The 17,333-nt window shown below is 45.2% G+C and overlaps 1 protein-coding gene across 1 annotated transcript in view; it reads left to right on the forward strand.

Moving 5' to 3' along the window:
* Positions 1–9,054: 9,054 nt before the first annotated feature.
* MAP3K14 (mitogen-activated protein kinase kinase kinase 14) overlaps positions 9,055–17,333 on the forward strand; it is a 36,649-nt gene continuing 28,370 nt past the window's right edge. The window contains exon 1 of the mRNA XM_053361331.1: positions 9,055–9,427. The gene's annotated coding sequence lies outside the window, so the exon portion shown is untranslated. The remainder of the gene's footprint in view (positions 9,428–17,333) is intronic.

A 17,333-nucleotide genomic window follows, 5' to 3' on the forward strand; every position in this document is an offset into this window, starting at 1 on the left:
AATAAAAATATTTTTAAAAAAGAAAGAAATCGCAATGGAGCAGAAAAGATTATTTATGTATGCGACCACGGCTATGCGGATGTTATTGGCCCAGAGATAGAAAGAAGATAAAGTCCAGACCAGTGAAGAATGGCAGATTAAGTCGATGGATTATGCCAAAATGGCAAAAATTACCAGAAGAATCAGAAATCAGGAAGACCAAAATTTTAATAATGGGGAAAATTTATAATTTATCTTAAAAATCACTGTAAACTGTTAAAATCATTAGTAGGATTGGAATAACACTGGTAGTTCAATGGTGAATTTTGGATATAATGGAGATGTAAAAGATTTGGATTGTTATAAAAGATGCAGGAGGAAATGACTAACCATAGGTTCCACCAAGGGGAGGAGGGGGAAGTCCAGGAGATTCTTTGGAATCTTGTTTTTATGATGTATGTTGGATTGCAAAACTTTAATTTGAAAAACCAAATAAATTTACAAAAAAGGAAGGTAATTATATTAGAATTATTAAAGGGAGGGAGAGGGAAAGAGGGAGCGTGGAATGTTGCTGGAGATTGGAAAAAGGGGTTTGAATGTTGGCGATGAGGCAGTTGGGTTTGAAAAGGGGTTTGAATGTTGAAAAGGAGTTTGAATGTTGGCGGTGAGGCAGTTGGGAGTCAGTTGAGAGCTGTTGGTTCGGTAGGGGATGGTAGTTACATCTGAAGCAGGGTCAGGCTTATGATCAGTTTAGGATCAGTAGTTTAATCCCCACTGCTGTAGTTGTAATAGCAGGGGTCAGCAATTTTTTTCAGCAGGGGGCCGGTTCACTCTCCCTCACACCTTGTGGGGGGCCAGACTATATTTTGAGGGGGGGGAATGAACAAATTCCTATGCCCCACAAATAACCAAGAGATGCATTTTAAATAAAAGCACACATGCTACCCATGTAAAAACACCAGGTAGGCCCCACAAATAATCCAGAGATGCATATTAAATAAAAGGACACATTCTACTCATGTAAAAACATGCTGATTCCCAGACCATCTGCAGGCCGGATTGAGAAGGCGATTGGGCAGGATCCGGCCCCCAGGCCTTAGTTTGCCTACCCATGTAATAAAGGAAAAACAAGATGCAAGTCGTACTCAAGCCGTAATGAAACCATTGCTTGGGTTTTTTTAAAAAACAGATTTCATCCGCATGCCTCACACTGGGCTACATCAGGGTGAAATATCATGATCGATATCATCTGTGGTGGCATCAGGAATAAAAGGGGTTTAGGGAAAGACCCGTCCCATAGCCGCACATCTTGTTAGGAGTGCAAAGGTGGCCCTGGGGACTGTGGGTAGTCAGTGCCAGAGGTTGATGTATCTGAGGGGTGGTCTTAGGTTACACCCCTTCTGTGATGTATGTATGTATGATGTTTCTGGGGGTGGTCTTGATCTACAGGGTGGCAATTTCAAAAGTCTTTATAAGGCCTTGCACGCTATTGTTCTGGGTTCCTCCTCTCTCCTGTGGGTGAGGGGAGCACCTTGTTGCAACAGATCAATAAAGATCAAGCTTACTAGCTGCTTTGCTTCTCAATATTCTCTGGTTGGCCTCTGTTATTCTCTCCTACCAATAAGGGAAAAGGGCAATTTTTGTTTACAACAACTGCACCTCTTGCAACCGACTAGCAGGGGGAAGCTATAACCAGGCAGCCTGGGCCACTGAAGATGGTTACCGAGGTCCAGTCTTTGGGCTGTTTCCGTCTTGCTGTGCTTCTTCCCTGTCCCCCACTTTTTGAATCCGCCCGCCCGCGTGCCCCTGCCTGAAGATTGAGTGAGAGGAGCTCTCAGGGAACTTGGAAAGTTCCCTCGCGACTTTGCGTGACAGTTTTGTTGGGCCTAGTCAGGAAGGAATTGTCCTATTGTTTGTGATTCCTCCAGAATCCCCCACCCTCTAAAAAAGGTGCAGCGTACACATCTCTAGGAGCTGTTGGGACCTCCCAGAGATACGCTGAGTTGTTGGAACAAAATGGCGTCCCACAAAATGGCTGAGTTGTAGGAACACAATGGCGTTCCACAACATGTCTGAGTTGTAGGAACACAATGGCGTTCCAAAAATGGCTGAGTTGTTGGAACAAAATGGCGTTCCACAACATGTCTGAGTTGTTGGAACAAAATGGCGTTCCACAACATGTCTGAGTTGTTGGAACAAAATGGTGTTCCACAAAATGGCGTTCCACAAAATGGCTGAGTTGTTGGAACAAAATGGCATTCCACAACATGTCTGAGTTGTTGGAACACAATGGCGTACCACAAAATGGCTGAATTGTTGGAAGAAAATGGCGTTCCATTTATTAAAAAAAAAACAATTAATTGCACGTTTATTCAAAATCCATTTAAAACTGTTTAGTTTAGGTAATGCAATAAAATTTATCAGTTTGATCTAGCGACACCAGAGAGAGTCAAGATCTCAGGGATGTCACATGGAAGATGGAGTGAGCTTTGAAAAGTTATTAGAAACAATTAAATTCATTTGCAGGATTATCTTAAAATTAAAAACTACCTTAAAACTTAAAAACTACTGACTAAGAAATAAAGAGGGAGTAAACAAAAAATAGATTATTGAGGAGATGCAATAAGAAAAGTGTAACTGAAGGAACCACGAAAGGGGTGGGGAGGGAAAAATAAAATGGGACTTTTTTTGTACTGGAAGTTTGTATGTCACAAAAATTGAAATATTGAGAAATAAAATTTATATTATTATTAGAATTAGAATTAGAATTTATATACCACCCTATACTTGGGGGTCTCAGGGAGGTTCACAGAATAAAATATAAAACCACAAAATACCTAATAAAAATAAAAAACAACCCAATAGCCGCCCGAACAACAACAAAAAACACATTTTAAAAGGGCATAGGATGTAAATCGGATCAACCAAAGGCCTGGTTAAAAAGGAACGTTTTTGCCTGGCGCCTACAGGTGTATAATGAAGGTGCCAGGCAAACATCCCTGGGGAGTGCATTCCACAGACAGGGAGCCACTGCAAAGAAGGCCTGTTCTCTCTCTCCTGGCTAAAAAATCTGACACATCAAAAGAAAGATGGTCTTCAAAACAAAACGGGCATTGGGGGGGGGGTGAGGTGAAATATTTGGGCATTTGGTTAAGAAATAAAAATGCATCGCTAAATCCGAATAACTATGTTGAAGTATGGTACGAGGTGAAACAAGAATTAGCTTGATGGGGAAGGATCAAAATCTTTCAGCTGGAGATGAATGTACCACGGAAAATGCTATTTCTGTTTCCAACTATACCGGTTATACTGCTTCAAACAATAGCAAAGAGACATATCGAAATTTAACTGGGGGGACGACCCAGGGATTAAATTTAAAATATTAGCAGATCTGAGACTTTCTTTCTGCATGAAGCTCTTTCCACACTCTTTGCATTTAAATGGTTTCTTCCCACTATGTAAGAAATCTGTGTCCTGGTCCCCCATGCCTTGTGCTGCGATCGCTGACTTCATGTTTGCTCCTTTTCCCCTTCAAGACTACAAGTCTTCGAGGATGAGACCATCTTCGCTTCGATTTGGCCAGAGTGAGGCAGACTCCGGCCGAGCTACTGTGTTTCTGAAGTGGGGAAAGCTTTGGGCAAAGGCCAGCAGCGCAGAGATGACACTGGCCGCCATTTTTTTTGCTTCTCCGCTTTCCCCGAGGCTGTAGCTTCAGAGGTCATTGAGCAGTTGAAAGAGGGTGACAGCATTGGGGGTCTCCATAAGAAGACTCCCCAGCAGGCAGTTGAACAGCCCCTCCAGTTTCACATGCAGGAGGGAGGAGAACCAAATGGCTAAGTTGTTGAAACAAAATGGCATCCCACAAAATGGCTGAGCTGTTGAAACAAAATGGCGTTTCCCACCTTTTTTAAAAAAATAGAAAAGGGCGGGAAACTCAAACTTCTGGCCCAGTTGCCTCTGTGGACTCCTCCCGGCAATTGGGGCAGAATCCAGCTACCCCCTATACACTGTTCCCTTCCCCAGATGACAGGCGGTGGGGAGAGGAGAGAAATGCAAAAATAATGAAGTAGAAATGAAAAAGCTGGGAGGAGGGAGGGTCAGACAAGGGTGTGTGTGTGAAAAAATTTGCTCAGAAATATGATCCAGCAAATAGGATGAAGGGGAGGACTAGACAAAGGGGAAATCCACCCAGAAACGAGCACTCAAGCGAGTGTTTCTCTCCACACACAGAGATCTTCCTCCAGAGCAAAGGGTTTCCTGATGTTTCATTCTGATACACGTATTACATGCACAAACCTATATTATTTCAACGGTGCACCTCTATAAACATAGCTGTCAACTTTCAGATTTGAAAATAAGGGATCAGCAGCCTCACCTGTCCCGGGGACAGTCTACGGGATATCTAACAATCTGGGATAGCAGTGGCGCTGGAATAAGGGAATTTCCCGCAAAAAAAAGGGAAGGTTGACAGCTATGTCTATAAAGGGAGTACTTTTTTGTGCCAACGTCGGAACTGTCCTTTTAGTAAGGGTGCAGGGGCCAAGTTCTGCACCAAAGATCTGGGTGCCGCAGATGGGAAGGCACCATGCCCACGAGGACAAGGGGCAGCGGGAAAGATGTGCAGACATAAAACTGTTTCCATGCAGATTCCTTCACGGACATGGAAGGGCTGTGCTTGGATCCAGAAAGGGCAACCTTTCAATAATGCTTTTGAATAGCAGTTGCTGGAAGTCACGGCTGGAAAGAGGGTTCTTACAGGTTTTCCCCATGGATCTAGGTGGCCACGGGGATAGGAGGATACTGGAGCAGATGGGCCATGGGCCTGATCCAGCAGGCTCTTCTTATGTGTTTCATAAGGACACCCTCCTTCCTCCTGCCCCAGTACCTCTGAGTCTGGTGTCCTTCTTCTGGGCTCCAGTCTCTCCCAGGATGAGGATGGGACAACAGAAGCGGTTCCCAAAGCAAGGCTGCTGCTTTCCCTTGCTGCAAAGCAAATGGAGACATTGGCTCCAAGCCATGCTAGCACCAGTCTGGGCCATGATGGTGGAGGACATGGGAAGGAACTCAGGGCCTTTCCCCAGTTTTGTGCAAATGGGGTGGGCTCTGCTACATCCTGGGCGGTTTCACTCAGAAGCCAATGTTTCCGCCTTGAGATGGTCAGCTATCTAGCCTGGCTGGGCTCCCCGCTGTTGTCTTCAGAAGAGAAAAGTTGAGCCACTGTTTCTGGACCAAAGATCTGGTTGCAGCAGAAGTCAGAGAAGGAGCCATGCCCACACAGAGAAGGGGCAGTGGAGAAGAGGCACGAGGATCAAGATTTTTCTTTGAGGATTCGCTGGCATCCAGAAATGGCAGCCAAGAACTGCATGGATAGCTTGGTTGTCGTCTTGCCCATCATCTTGGGAGCTGGAGACTGAGACCATTCTCTGGAAGCGTGGCCCCACAAAGGAAGCAGGATACAGTATCTTCCTGGTATATGTGGGGATTGGATATCCAACGGAATTAACATGCCATAACTTCCAAAGGAAGCCTAGCTGACTAACTTCTCAAGGAACTATAGTCCTTCCTTTCTGATCTCATGTAGAAAGGTTCTACTTCTTCCATTCTCCAGTTATGCTCAACTTGTAACGGCAGCTGATGTTCAGATGAGGCAAGCTGCTTCATATATCACTGCAACTTCAAGTGAAGGCTTGCACGTGTGAATGGGGAAACCACAGTGGGCACCAGCCACCACTGGATAGAAATCTTCCCGCAATCTGCTACCTAATGCTTCATACAAAGGGTGGAATCTTCTGCGAGCAAAGCATCTCTGCTGCTAAGGGGCTATTTGCTACAGTCCCACCCCCCATGAACACATCCCTGCAGAGAATCAGAAGGAAACAGTGGCCCAACCCAGGTGTTTGCAGCAACCTCGAGCAGCAGCCACACAGGGGCAGAGTGGCTCCTGGTGATGGCTGTGAAATGGTTTCCTCCTCCCATCTGCAGTTAAACTCTCAGGTCCAATATGGCCCACCTTATACCTGCATGGGTTGGGGGCTAAACTCGGAAAGGGAACCATGCAGCAAAACTCTCTCCCTGCTGCAAAAATCACAGTGCCCGTCACCTGCGAGATGCCACTTTGAAGTATGGCGGCCTCCCCTTTCTCAGCTTGTCCATGCCGCCACAGCAGCTTCTCTGACCTTCATGCCTTAGGACCTAGGAGACAGAAAGGAAAATAAAAGCAAAGAAAGAGATCATATATGGGAAATGCCGGGGTACCCAGAAGTCTAAACTCACAGACCTTGGCAGGACACGGGAGCCAACCTTGGACCTTCAACCTTTCCCTGTGCCAAATTAAAGATTTTAAGCTGCTCAGGACAGCAGCCTCTTTGTAAAGGGTCGCACACAGTGATGGTTCAAACAGATAATACAAAATAAATCTCACTATGCTCCTGCCCTGTGCCAGATAAGGTCTGTTAAGAGGCCTTTCCTTTAAAACCATAGACTGTGCACAAAGCGTACTTTTAGGGCTCATGCATATTTCCATTGGGCTCATGTGCCTAGGACGCACAGGTGTGGTTTTATTTTTATTTTTTTCTCCTCCCTCTATTTATTTATTATTGATTTCATTTTACATGTTAGTTGTCGTACATTTTCAACATTATACATTACATATATAATATTATATATACAGATTCCCCACATCTAACCCTAAACCCTATACCCAGCTCACCATTTACCCAAATACCCATGTGACTTCCTTCAGTCACATGCATGATATCATTCTTGCTATCTTAAAACTCTAACATTGTGTTCATAAATATTCATCATATTACTCCTCTATTTTAAATTCATTACATCTTAGCTTAATGGACTCAATCAGTGCTCAATCAGGTGTGGTTTTCATAAGCCAGCCCAGAGATTCCTTGCCTGGCACAGTTCTTAGGGGAGTCCCTTCCTGTCATCCAGTATGTGGGAAAACCTGTGTGGCAATCTTAGCACTTGAACACGAGCAAAACCCATCTGCCCAACATTCCCCTTGAAGTCAAGGCGCAATCCTGTGACACTCAACACCCTCCTGGTTTTCCATTTCCAATGCACAGGGTCCCTCCCCAGCCCAAGAACCTGGCATCTGAGCTCCTCTTACCTTCACAGTTCCTGCTCATTATCACTTATGGGCAGCACTTGCCTTGGCAAATGTATCACCATCAGAATGACAGGCATCCCTCTCTCAGGGCAATATGATGCCTGCTTGCAAACCTGCCCATTGTGACATCAGCTGGAAAACAGAGGCCAGGCTGCTGGGTTGTCAGGCAGCTGCATTAATAATAAAGAATAAAGGGGGGTGTCAAAGTGTAGTGGGTTGAGATCATAGTGCATCTTAGGGCCCCCCTCCATCCTTTAGCTGCCCAGAGTGGCTGGGGTAACCTAGCCAGATGGGTGGGGTATAAATAAAAGTATTATTATTATTATTATTATTATTAGTCTTGTAACAGCCAGTGGGCATGTGCGTAAAGTGGGAGCACACTGCTGAGGGCTGAGCTGACATACTTCACAGGGCAGCCCCAAGCTTTCCCAAAATTAGAGTATATCTGGGGGTGGAGAGGGCAAAACAAGATTCAGATCAGCAGCAGAAATGCTTTCTTACTGTGGGGTAGGAAAGCAACAAACACACAGCACAGGACACACATGCAGACATGGTCCTTTACCACAACATTCTGCCTGTCCCCACAATTAGGGCTGCCATTACTGGGATTTCCCAGATGGAATTGATGTTTGGGCGGAATTTCTGAAAGGCGGTGCCTTGTCCTGGATCTTAGACAAGTCAAACCTCAACAACTTTGGGGTGTCCTGGTTTTTACTTTTTGAAATACAGCAACCCTAACAAAGCTGGATAACTGTTAAGGGGGGTGGGGGTTACCTGCAGGGTAGGTAGAGAAGAAATGGGGGAAGGGGTGTTTGGGGTAGGAGGAGAAACATAAAAGACCCCACTTTCAGAGTTATTTTTAAATTCCTCCTTATAGAACACACCCACCCACCCAGGCACACACACCATCAAACTACTTCATTATTTCTGAAGCCCTTTTTGTAAAACCGAGGAACTGTTAGTTACTGAAGCTGGGGAGGATTTTTTCGTGGGTGGGTGTGGATATTTTAAGAAGATAAACGGGGGGGGGCGGTAGGGAAGAGATGCAGGAAGATAACGGGCTGCAAGTTAAAGCTGCCGGCTCTCCCTCAGTGTGCCTCGGAGAGAAAGAGAGAGAAAGCAGGAAGATCTGGGCTGCAGGTTAATGAAAGGACAGCCACTCAGGATTCACCTGAACGCTCCTGGAAGTCACCCCAGGGTGCCACGGCTCACTGGTTGAAAACCAGTGTAACAGGGTAACGAAGGCGATTGTATTGGAATTATTAAGGGAACGTTAAGGAGGGAGTGAGGGTGGAATGCTGAAGGCTTTGAATGTTGCAGGTGAGGCAGTTGAGAGCTGTGGGTTCGGGAAGGGACGGTTCTGTAGTTGGTGGTGGATCCGAAGCAGGGCTGGGCAACTAAGCTATTCAGCTTAGGATCAGTAGTAACAGTCGCCATTGTCGCAAAAAGCAGCATATAAGAGAAAGTCAGTTTGAGACCATATGCTTACATGTGCAAGTCATCATACAGTCCTTGCTTGTCATTTTTAACAGATTAACTGTCTTACATAGTAATTTGTGTGTGTGTTTTCTGGGAAAGACTAACATCCTGCCACTCCCGTTCTGAATTCGAGTCACACCCGGCGAGAAAACAATTTATTGAAAAAGATCCAGCCGGATATAATGCCCTCAAGCCATTATTATTTTATTGGGGTTTTTTCTGGGGGGGGGGGACGCAGACCCCTAAACATTTTGTCAATATTTGTACTTTTGTCCATTTACTGCATTTATTTTTCCCGATTTTAACCATAAAATGGTGATTGTCTTGAGTCAAAATGAGAGTACCCCTAAACATTTTTTTAGAAAAACAGCACTTCTTCTTAGTACTGTACTGCGTTTACCCGCAGCCAAAGTATGTAGTTATAGGAAATCACGGGCAGCTCCTAAGAACCAATCAGAAAGAGACAGGAAGAAAGGAGGAAGCGTTATTGGAGGGCCTTGAAGGGGCGGGAGGAGGAACACGCCCGCGCGGGTGGCGTCACGGCCGGCCTTGTTCGCCGCCTGGGCGTGGCTTATCCCTGAAGCCATTTTGTCCCACACCCCCTCCCCTGAGACAGGGAGGTGGACGGGGGGAAGGCGCGAAGCAGCGTGGGAGAAAGTGGGCGTGGCTTCGAGGAAATAGCGGCGTCTGATTGGGCGGAGGCGGGATAGCGGGGCGTGGCCGGCTCTGCCCCTCCGCCCTGAGGCGTCCGCTTTTAAGCTTCCTGTCAGTCCGTGCCTGAGGAGGGAAGGAGGCCGGAAGTGCCTGCTGTTGGTCTTTTCTCTTCTCCCCTCAACCCCGCGACAGGTGGGTTTCTGGTTTGTGCCGCACCTTGCTTTTTAAAGGGGTGTGTTTCGGCTTCCTGAAGCTGTTGCTTCTCCCGTGTGCGCGAGGGGGGGTCTGCTTCTCCCCCCCCAAAAAAAACTTATTTTCTTCTCCCGCTGGTTTGCATCTCGTCTCTTCAGCCCTCAGCCCGGTCCCGCTATTCGCGGCTTAGAGGGGTATGTTCGTGTGTGTGTATGTGTATATATGTTCTGCGCTCCTCAGCCAAAACTTCCTCTAGACTTCTTTTTCCTCCATCCTGTGCGAAAGCAGCGCCGGTCGGCGGCCGAGGATGATGGGAGTTGTAGTCTCTGGAGGAAGGACCGCAGCTCTCTCAAGCTAACCCCCCCCCGTGCCAGGTGCAGAGTCCTAATTTGCCGCACCTATTGCTTGCCTAGCGTGGCCTAGCGTTTCTCGTTCCCACCTCCTAAGTGTCTCTGGACGAGAATTTAGAATTTTTTTTAAAAAAATAATTTTTATTAGTTTTCAATTACAGTAATCCAATAATAGCCTCATTATAGCAATGCCAAATTAGAATACAATTACTAGTACCAATCATTCAGATGCCAAATCATATAATTTCGGTGTCCCCCCTGCATGCTAGAATTGATGGTTTGATGATTTACTTTATTTCTGCATTCCAAAATCTTATTAATTTCAGTTACGCTCCAGTCAAAATAGCAATCCCTTATACAACAACTCCAATATTAACAACTTCCATTTGTATGGACACATTAAATGTTTTATAAACCTGCAGGTGAAGCATTCAAGCTATATCCTTGTTCTTCCTGTGTGTCTGTGATGTTTCTTCCTGTCCTTGTAAAATATTATGTCTATCTTTTCCTGGTGTTCTCTATCATGCCTTGGGCGGAGCTAATATCCCAGTGTTGTTGAGAATTTAGAACCGTTGACTATTTATAGAGTTGGAAGTGACCCCCGAGGATTGTCTAGTCCCACCTCCTGCAAGGCAGGAGTTTTTCCGCCCAGAGTGGAACTCGAACCCATGGCCCTGAGATTTAAGAGTCTCCTGCTCTGTGATGGAGCTGTCAGCCAAGTTAACAGAATTAAAGTTGGGAGGAAGCTGACAGAATTAAAAGCTGGCAGGCTGTTTTGCTACTTGCTGCCCCCTCTCCCCCGTGTGCATATTTTGTATAGATAGATAGGTCTCTTCTCCCTGCACAGCACCTTATTGGGCACTCAAGAGGAGTGTACAAAGCGCTTTGTAAATAAACCACTCGGTATTATCCTTGCAATATGTAATGACTGCAGTGGGCTTAGACTTGGGTTGACTGGTTTCAGAGCCCTAAAGGATGACCCTGGGCCATGTGGGTGCCTCTCAGCCTAACCTCCCTTGCAGGCGTGTATGTGTGCCACTGTGAGAACTTGGAGGAAGGATGGGATGGAAAAAGGAAAATAAGCTTGAATGCACCTTCCAGCACGTAGCAAGTTATGCCTCCCAGTAAGCCTTGGTGAGCAGCATGTGAGGAGTTTATTTCCTGTGTGCTTTGAACCTTTACTTGCCCTTTCCCAGGATACCTGCACACACCTTGTTCGGTTTAACTTAGCCCAAACGTAACAGCATAGCCCATATGCCTTCGTCTAGCAGCTCTTTTCATCCAGGACTAACAGGCTTCTTCTTGTCTACTGTAGCTTTCAAATAGCAAGCTAGTAGCCTGCCAGGCTCTACACCAGAAATGTGAGGCTTGATAGTTACAAAGCATTTTACCTTGGCTTTCAGTTTCTTTTAGAAATGTCTAATATAGATTAAATCAAAATTAAAAATAAATGCATTCAAGAAAATTGGGCAAAGTGTAGCAGTTAACACAGCCCCAAAAACAGGGGAGGCAGGCATTGTCAATTGGGCCAAAGACCTATCAAAAGAAAAAAGGTTGTAGGTTTGAGGAGGAGTGTCATTGGAAGAGGTAGATGCATCTCTCTCCCTTGGGTTTACATTTCTGTTTGCCATTCTTGCCACAGTAGTTTTTGCCCAAAGGCAGCGATGGCAAGGGGAGCCCCAACATTCCCCTCTAGCTTGGAAACTTGGGTGGGTGGGTAGAGAAATCAGCCCCTTCAATTGCACTGACCTTCAGAGATCTCAGCATAGTGATAGAAAAGATACTTGCTTTTCTTTATGTCTACAACCCAGAAAGGAAAGTTGGGACTGGCTGCTTTGTGTTGTGGCTTATTGGGTTGTTTTTGTTTCTATTTTTATTATGTATTTTGCATTCATATTGTCATTTTATGTTGTGAACTGCCCTGAGATCTACAGGTACAGGGTGGTATACTGCTGTTACTATTACTACTAATAATACAGTGGTACGTTTATGAACTTAATCCATTCTGGAAGTCCGTTCTTAAACCAAAACCGTTCTTAAACTGAGGCGCGCTTTCCCTAATGAGGCCTGCCACCGCTGGTGCCCTTCTGCCATTCGGATTCCGTTCTTAGACTGAGGTAAAGTTCTCAAACTGGGACACTACTTACGGTTTTGCGGAGTTCGTAAACCAAATCATTCTTAAACAGGACTGTTCTTAAACTGAGGTACCACTGTAATCCCTTCCCCCAGCACCTAAGGTTTAGAGCTGCAGAAGGGGAATTGTCCTTGACTTCCCATGGAGGACCAGTGTGAGGTCAGGACTGCAATCCTGTACACAGATACCTAGGTGTGTAAGCCCCATAGAACATAATGCGGCTTTTCGGCAAACAGGCATAGAAAATTGTGCCAATGGCGAGGGATGGATCCTAACGATAACAGGTCTTGCCTTTGCTACCAAGGCCAGCAAAAAAATGTACGGACCTTTGAGTTTCATAACTTTGCTGTAGCATAAGGACAGAAGTGCATTTTTGTTCATTGTGGACAAAACTCTATCAAAGTTAATGCTGAAGTGGTAATATGGTCTGGATAGTGCCTGGTAGAGTTTCAGAGACCACAGAAGGGCTTGGTAGGGTTTCTGTGGTTTGTGGTTGGAGGCAGTTATGCTGTTTCTGAATAGCAGTTTCTGGAAACCTCAAGCGGGGAGAGTGCTCCTGTGCATGTGGGTTTCCCATGGGCATCTGGTTGGCCACTGTGAGAACAGGATGTTGGACTGGATGGGATGGCCCAGAAGCCTCCTCTTATGCTCTTGTGGTTGAAGCTTCAGTGGCTTATTATACTTTGTTTTTCTTCCTGTGGGTGTGATGTCCAGTCAGTCTGAGTCTAACAGGTTGATATTCTCTTGGCTTCCAGTTCCATGCATTTCCCCCTACAAATATGTGGCAACGTGCTGTGCAATGAAAAGACATGCCAATCCTTATTTGCATTTAAAAAACAAAACTGTAAATGTAATAGTCTTAAAATATTGCTAATAGCATTTTAAGCTTTCCTGTGTATATTAAAATCCAGCATATACTGTGTCTGCTTGGTGCTTCTCCTTAGCATTACAGGATGTATTTTGAGAAATTTGGAATATGGTTTAGTCTTGTAAATAAGTCACCAGCTGACACATATCTTCTTTGAGGATGAAAACAAACTACCGTATTTTTCGCTCTATAAGACGCACCAGACCACAAGACGCACCTGGTTTTTGGAGGAGGAAAACAAGAAAAAAAATATTCTGAATCTCAGAAGCCAGAACAGCAAGAGGGATTGTTGCTTGGAGACAATTCCTGATCACCCAGGTGATCAATTGTTTACAAACCTAGGGTTAAAACAACAAAGAATCTTGCAGCACCTTAAAGACTTTTATTGCCGCATAAGGTTTCATGGGTTCAAGTCCACTGTGTATTAAAGATGAAATTGTAGTTTTTTGGAACACCCTGTGACTGGCTTAAAGCAATCCTCAGTGTTTAAATTGCTGAAGCTTGAGATGCAGTTTTGCCAAGATAGATACAAGGTACAAATTGTTTGTATTACTGTACTCTGGAATGAAACATTTTCTCTTAACGGGGGCGGGGATACAACACAAAGTTTCAAATACCTCATTGGTGATGAATGGACAGCTGCTGCTGTGGTTGCTTGCCAGATGTTTCCTGCCTGCTTCTGTCTGAGATGTGTAAAATTAAAAATGCAACACAGGCTGGGAAGCACATACAGTACTGTATTCCAGAATTGGTGGTTTGCAAATTCAGCTTCCATGTCTTGATTAATAATGCAGCAATAGGATGCTAGCAGTACATGGTCCTTGTAGACTCAGGGCCAAACTATACACTATGTTAAATGTGTGGTTTGGTCTTCTCCTGCAATCAAATAGTTGCCATGATGAGGAACAGCTCTGGGAGGGGCAGCTTTCATTGAGTCTGTGGTATGATGAGAAAAGACTAACATACCATTTTCCCACGTACCATGGTTGCTGTTATTTAAGTAAAAATGAAATGGAGCAACCTCTTTCTTAACAGGACAACCTTTAATCCAATTAGGGTTAATAGATCAATTTGTTGTTTTTGGTTTATCTGTTTTATCATTTTTCCAGTTTTAGGTTTGTTCTTCACAATTGCACATCAGTTTTGACCTGGAAAAGGAACCTCCTCACCAAAAAAATTGCCATAATTTTGGTGTACATTTCTCCTAACACACAAACGCACACACTTCTGCAAGCAGTTTCCTTGATATAATGCACACTTTCCCCTAATACACATAGTCTTGTAAAAAATAATAACTGAGGATTAGTTAGAGAACTGCAAGTTCAAAGAAGTGCAAATGCTGAAGGGTGGCTGTGCTTTGATTTGTGTACAGGCAACTCCCCATTTGTGCAGGGGCAGCATTCTGGGCATTCACATGATTTGGTGGAGCACGCATAAGCCTGCCCCGTTATGCGCCCCCCCCCCCCGTTATGCCCTCTTCCAGTTCCAAAACGACCCGTGCATCAGTTGAATGCAAGCAAAATGGTCGCCACCTGTATTTTTTCAGGAAGTGTGGATGCAGTTGTCTAGCATTTTAAATGGAAACCTCTCCGATCTCTGATTCTGGATGTGTTCATCCAGATCACTTTTGTCTGCATTTCTGCCCATCCTTGTCTCTATCTGGATGCTGACATCAGGCAGATTATCCACACCATGGACCGATAAGTTGCCCACCTCTTCATCAGTCTGTTAGCACTTCTAAAGTGCCACAAGTGTTTTATTTCTTTCTTTTGACACATATGTAGCTCAGGCACCTTAGGATTCTTTGTTTGGGTAGGCAGGGGTTACCTTGGGACAGGGTACAATGACTTTCAATTTTGGGTAAAAAGCATCTCGCAGAGAGGAAGCAGCTTTTCTTCCCTGCTGCAGATAAGGTCACCCCCGAAACAGCACCCTATTGTTCGTTGTATCTTCCTGAATAGGTTCAGGAAGGGCAGCTAAATATTATTTTAACAAGGAGGGCCTTTGCTTCCTGTTCTCTTTCAGGAAGATGAGGCTTGAGGCCTTACTAAAATGAAGTGGTGATTTGTGAGGACCTCACCGGTTCCCCCTGCAACTACTGTATATGGCAATCAGATGACTTGGTTTCACTTTTGAGGCCTAACTTCTCCCTTCTCAAAACACAGAAGGGAATCCTTGCACGAAGTGGACTTGGAAACACTTGAGGCAAGCTTCAGCGGAAAAAAGGCCGAGCTGGCTCCCCATTCATACCTGGTAGCTTTGCAACTAGAACACAGGAGGAGATCCTGCCCAGAGTGCATTATCAGTGTTGGGAAATGGGCCGTGGGCGTTCATTACAGGAACAGAGATGGCAGCAGAAGCAGGCTCTCAGACAGAGGCTGTCACTTGGTGCAAAGCCAAGAAGCAGCCTTGGGAGGTAGAAGCCAGAAGAATCAAGGTGAGCTGTGACCTTGAAGCAGCAAGTTCAGCAGGGCCAAGGGTGTTGGTCACAGGTGGAAAGGTGCCTAGGTGTGAAGACTTCTTTTTCTGGCAAGCATTTGATACTTTCCCCAGTGTGTGGAGCATTTTGTCCCATCATTTTAATCTGAATTTGTTTTTAATCTGCGGATTTTTAAAAAAATTAAAATTATTTTACTGCTGCTCTTATTTTTAATTTCATTTATATTGTGAACTTCCTTGGGCATTTTTTGAAGTTAAAAGGCAGGTTTAAAATGGTCTACGAAACAATAATCGTAAGGAGTCTGTGGAAGGGTAAGCGCTGCTGGTCAGGTAAAGGCAAGGGCATGATTGTGGCCGGAGTTTGACTCAGCTTCTCATTTTCTCTGTGGCTTTTGATCCCATAGACCATCATGGTATCCAGTACCATTTTTGTAAATTTCAAAACCTGAAAATTAAATAAATTTTATAGAGACTAAAAAAACAACCACCGCACCTACAACAACAAAAATCTATATGCTACCAGGCCAGGTTCAACGTGCTTGTATTAATTTGCAAGGCCCTTAACAATTTGGGTTCAGGATACTGCAAGGACTGCCCAATCTCTTATATCCCTGCCCAATCACCGATGTTTTTTGGGGTGGTCCCCCACAGTTTGGATGCAGGGCTTGTATCCACCAGGAGCTGTGAGTTTAGTATTGAGGGCACAATTTTATGGAACTCCCTTCCAGTTGAAGTCAGACACTCCCCCCTCCCTACCCAACATCCATCAGGCATTTTAATAGAGATTTTATAGTTTTAACTTCCTCCTTTTTTTGCATTGCGTTTTTATAAACCATTTATTAACCATGGGAGTTAAGGGATATATAAACTGTTTAAATAAGAATAAACAATACGGGACTAAACCGCTCCCCCAATAACAGCTTTGTAGCCAAAATAGGGCCAGTGAAAAAACAGAGGTATCTTCCTTGTTTGAGGGAACCCCAAGGTTTGCAGAAGTGCATTAAAAGAAAAGAAAAACAGCCTAAAGAGGACAGACTTCCTAAAAACAGAAAAAAGGCTGTACTGTGTATGTGGTCAGGAGGAAGGAGCACTGAGAAAGTGTGTGTGCAGCCCTTCATTGAGCCTCTGCCACACCCTCCCCAGCCAGCCGACACCACCTCTGCCTGTCTGGAAACCTGCCTGTGCTGGGAAGTGGTGGCAGACAGGGGTGCCCAGCCTGTGCAAGGCTTGCAAGCTGGAGACAGAACACCGTCTCTTGCAAGACCCACTCCAGTTGGATGCAGTGTCCGGAGGTTCCCCCATTCTGCTTCTGGCTCATCAGAAGCACAGGGAAGTGCCCTTTGCTAGTGTGAAGCTCAAAGGAGAGGCGGAAAACTGGCCGGCACCCTGCCACGAAAGAGCCTTGCGAAACAGGGAAAAGATTCTCTGCTGTCAGGAGGCCGGGTGCCAGATTGGTTTGATACAGCTGTGGTTGTGGCTAAGAGAGCAGTGTGCCCCGCAGTTCCTTTCCCTGTCACAGAGAGTCTGCTCGCTTAGTCCAAAGCTCAGAGGTGTATGCCATTGAAAGCTACCAAATATGGAATATAAAAAAACCTTAATGTTATCTCTGCACTGAAACACTTCGCGCAAGACATAGCTCAAAATGCCCATCAGTATTTGGTGACAAGCCTCACTTTCCCCCTCGTTTGCAGGGAAGATGACCCATCACTGATGCCCAGTCACAGGTGCATTAAATCCTTGTTTTATTTCTCCACTGTATTCTCATGTTTGCACTGTTGGGGGGGGGGTCCTGGAGGGGTCTGAAAGGAACCAAACATATAGCACACTATGTGAGCTTTCCAATTTAGTCGATAGGTCTAAATTGGTTCAAACAGTGAATGTTGAAGGACAGAAAGGGGGTGGGAGTGGGGAGAGAGATGGAAGGTCTGGTTGAGAGCATTTGAGTCATGGAGTATTAGGGCATCATTTGAGAAGATGGAAGACCGGGGGTGGGAGGGTGGAGACAACTGGCCTCCCTAAAATTGCATGCCCTGAAAGCGAAGTCTGGAGGAGGAATGTGCCACGAGATTTTTAAAAGCTCCTCCTCACATGCTATAGGAGAACTGTCCCCACTTC

The sequence above is a fragment of the Podarcis raffonei genome, chromosome 13 (genome assembly GCF_027172205.1).
Source record: "Podarcis raffonei isolate rPodRaf1 chromosome 13, rPodRaf1.pri, whole genome shotgun sequence".
Classification (NCBI taxonomy): domain Eukaryota; kingdom Metazoa; phylum Chordata; class Lepidosauria; order Squamata; family Lacertidae; genus Podarcis; species Podarcis raffonei.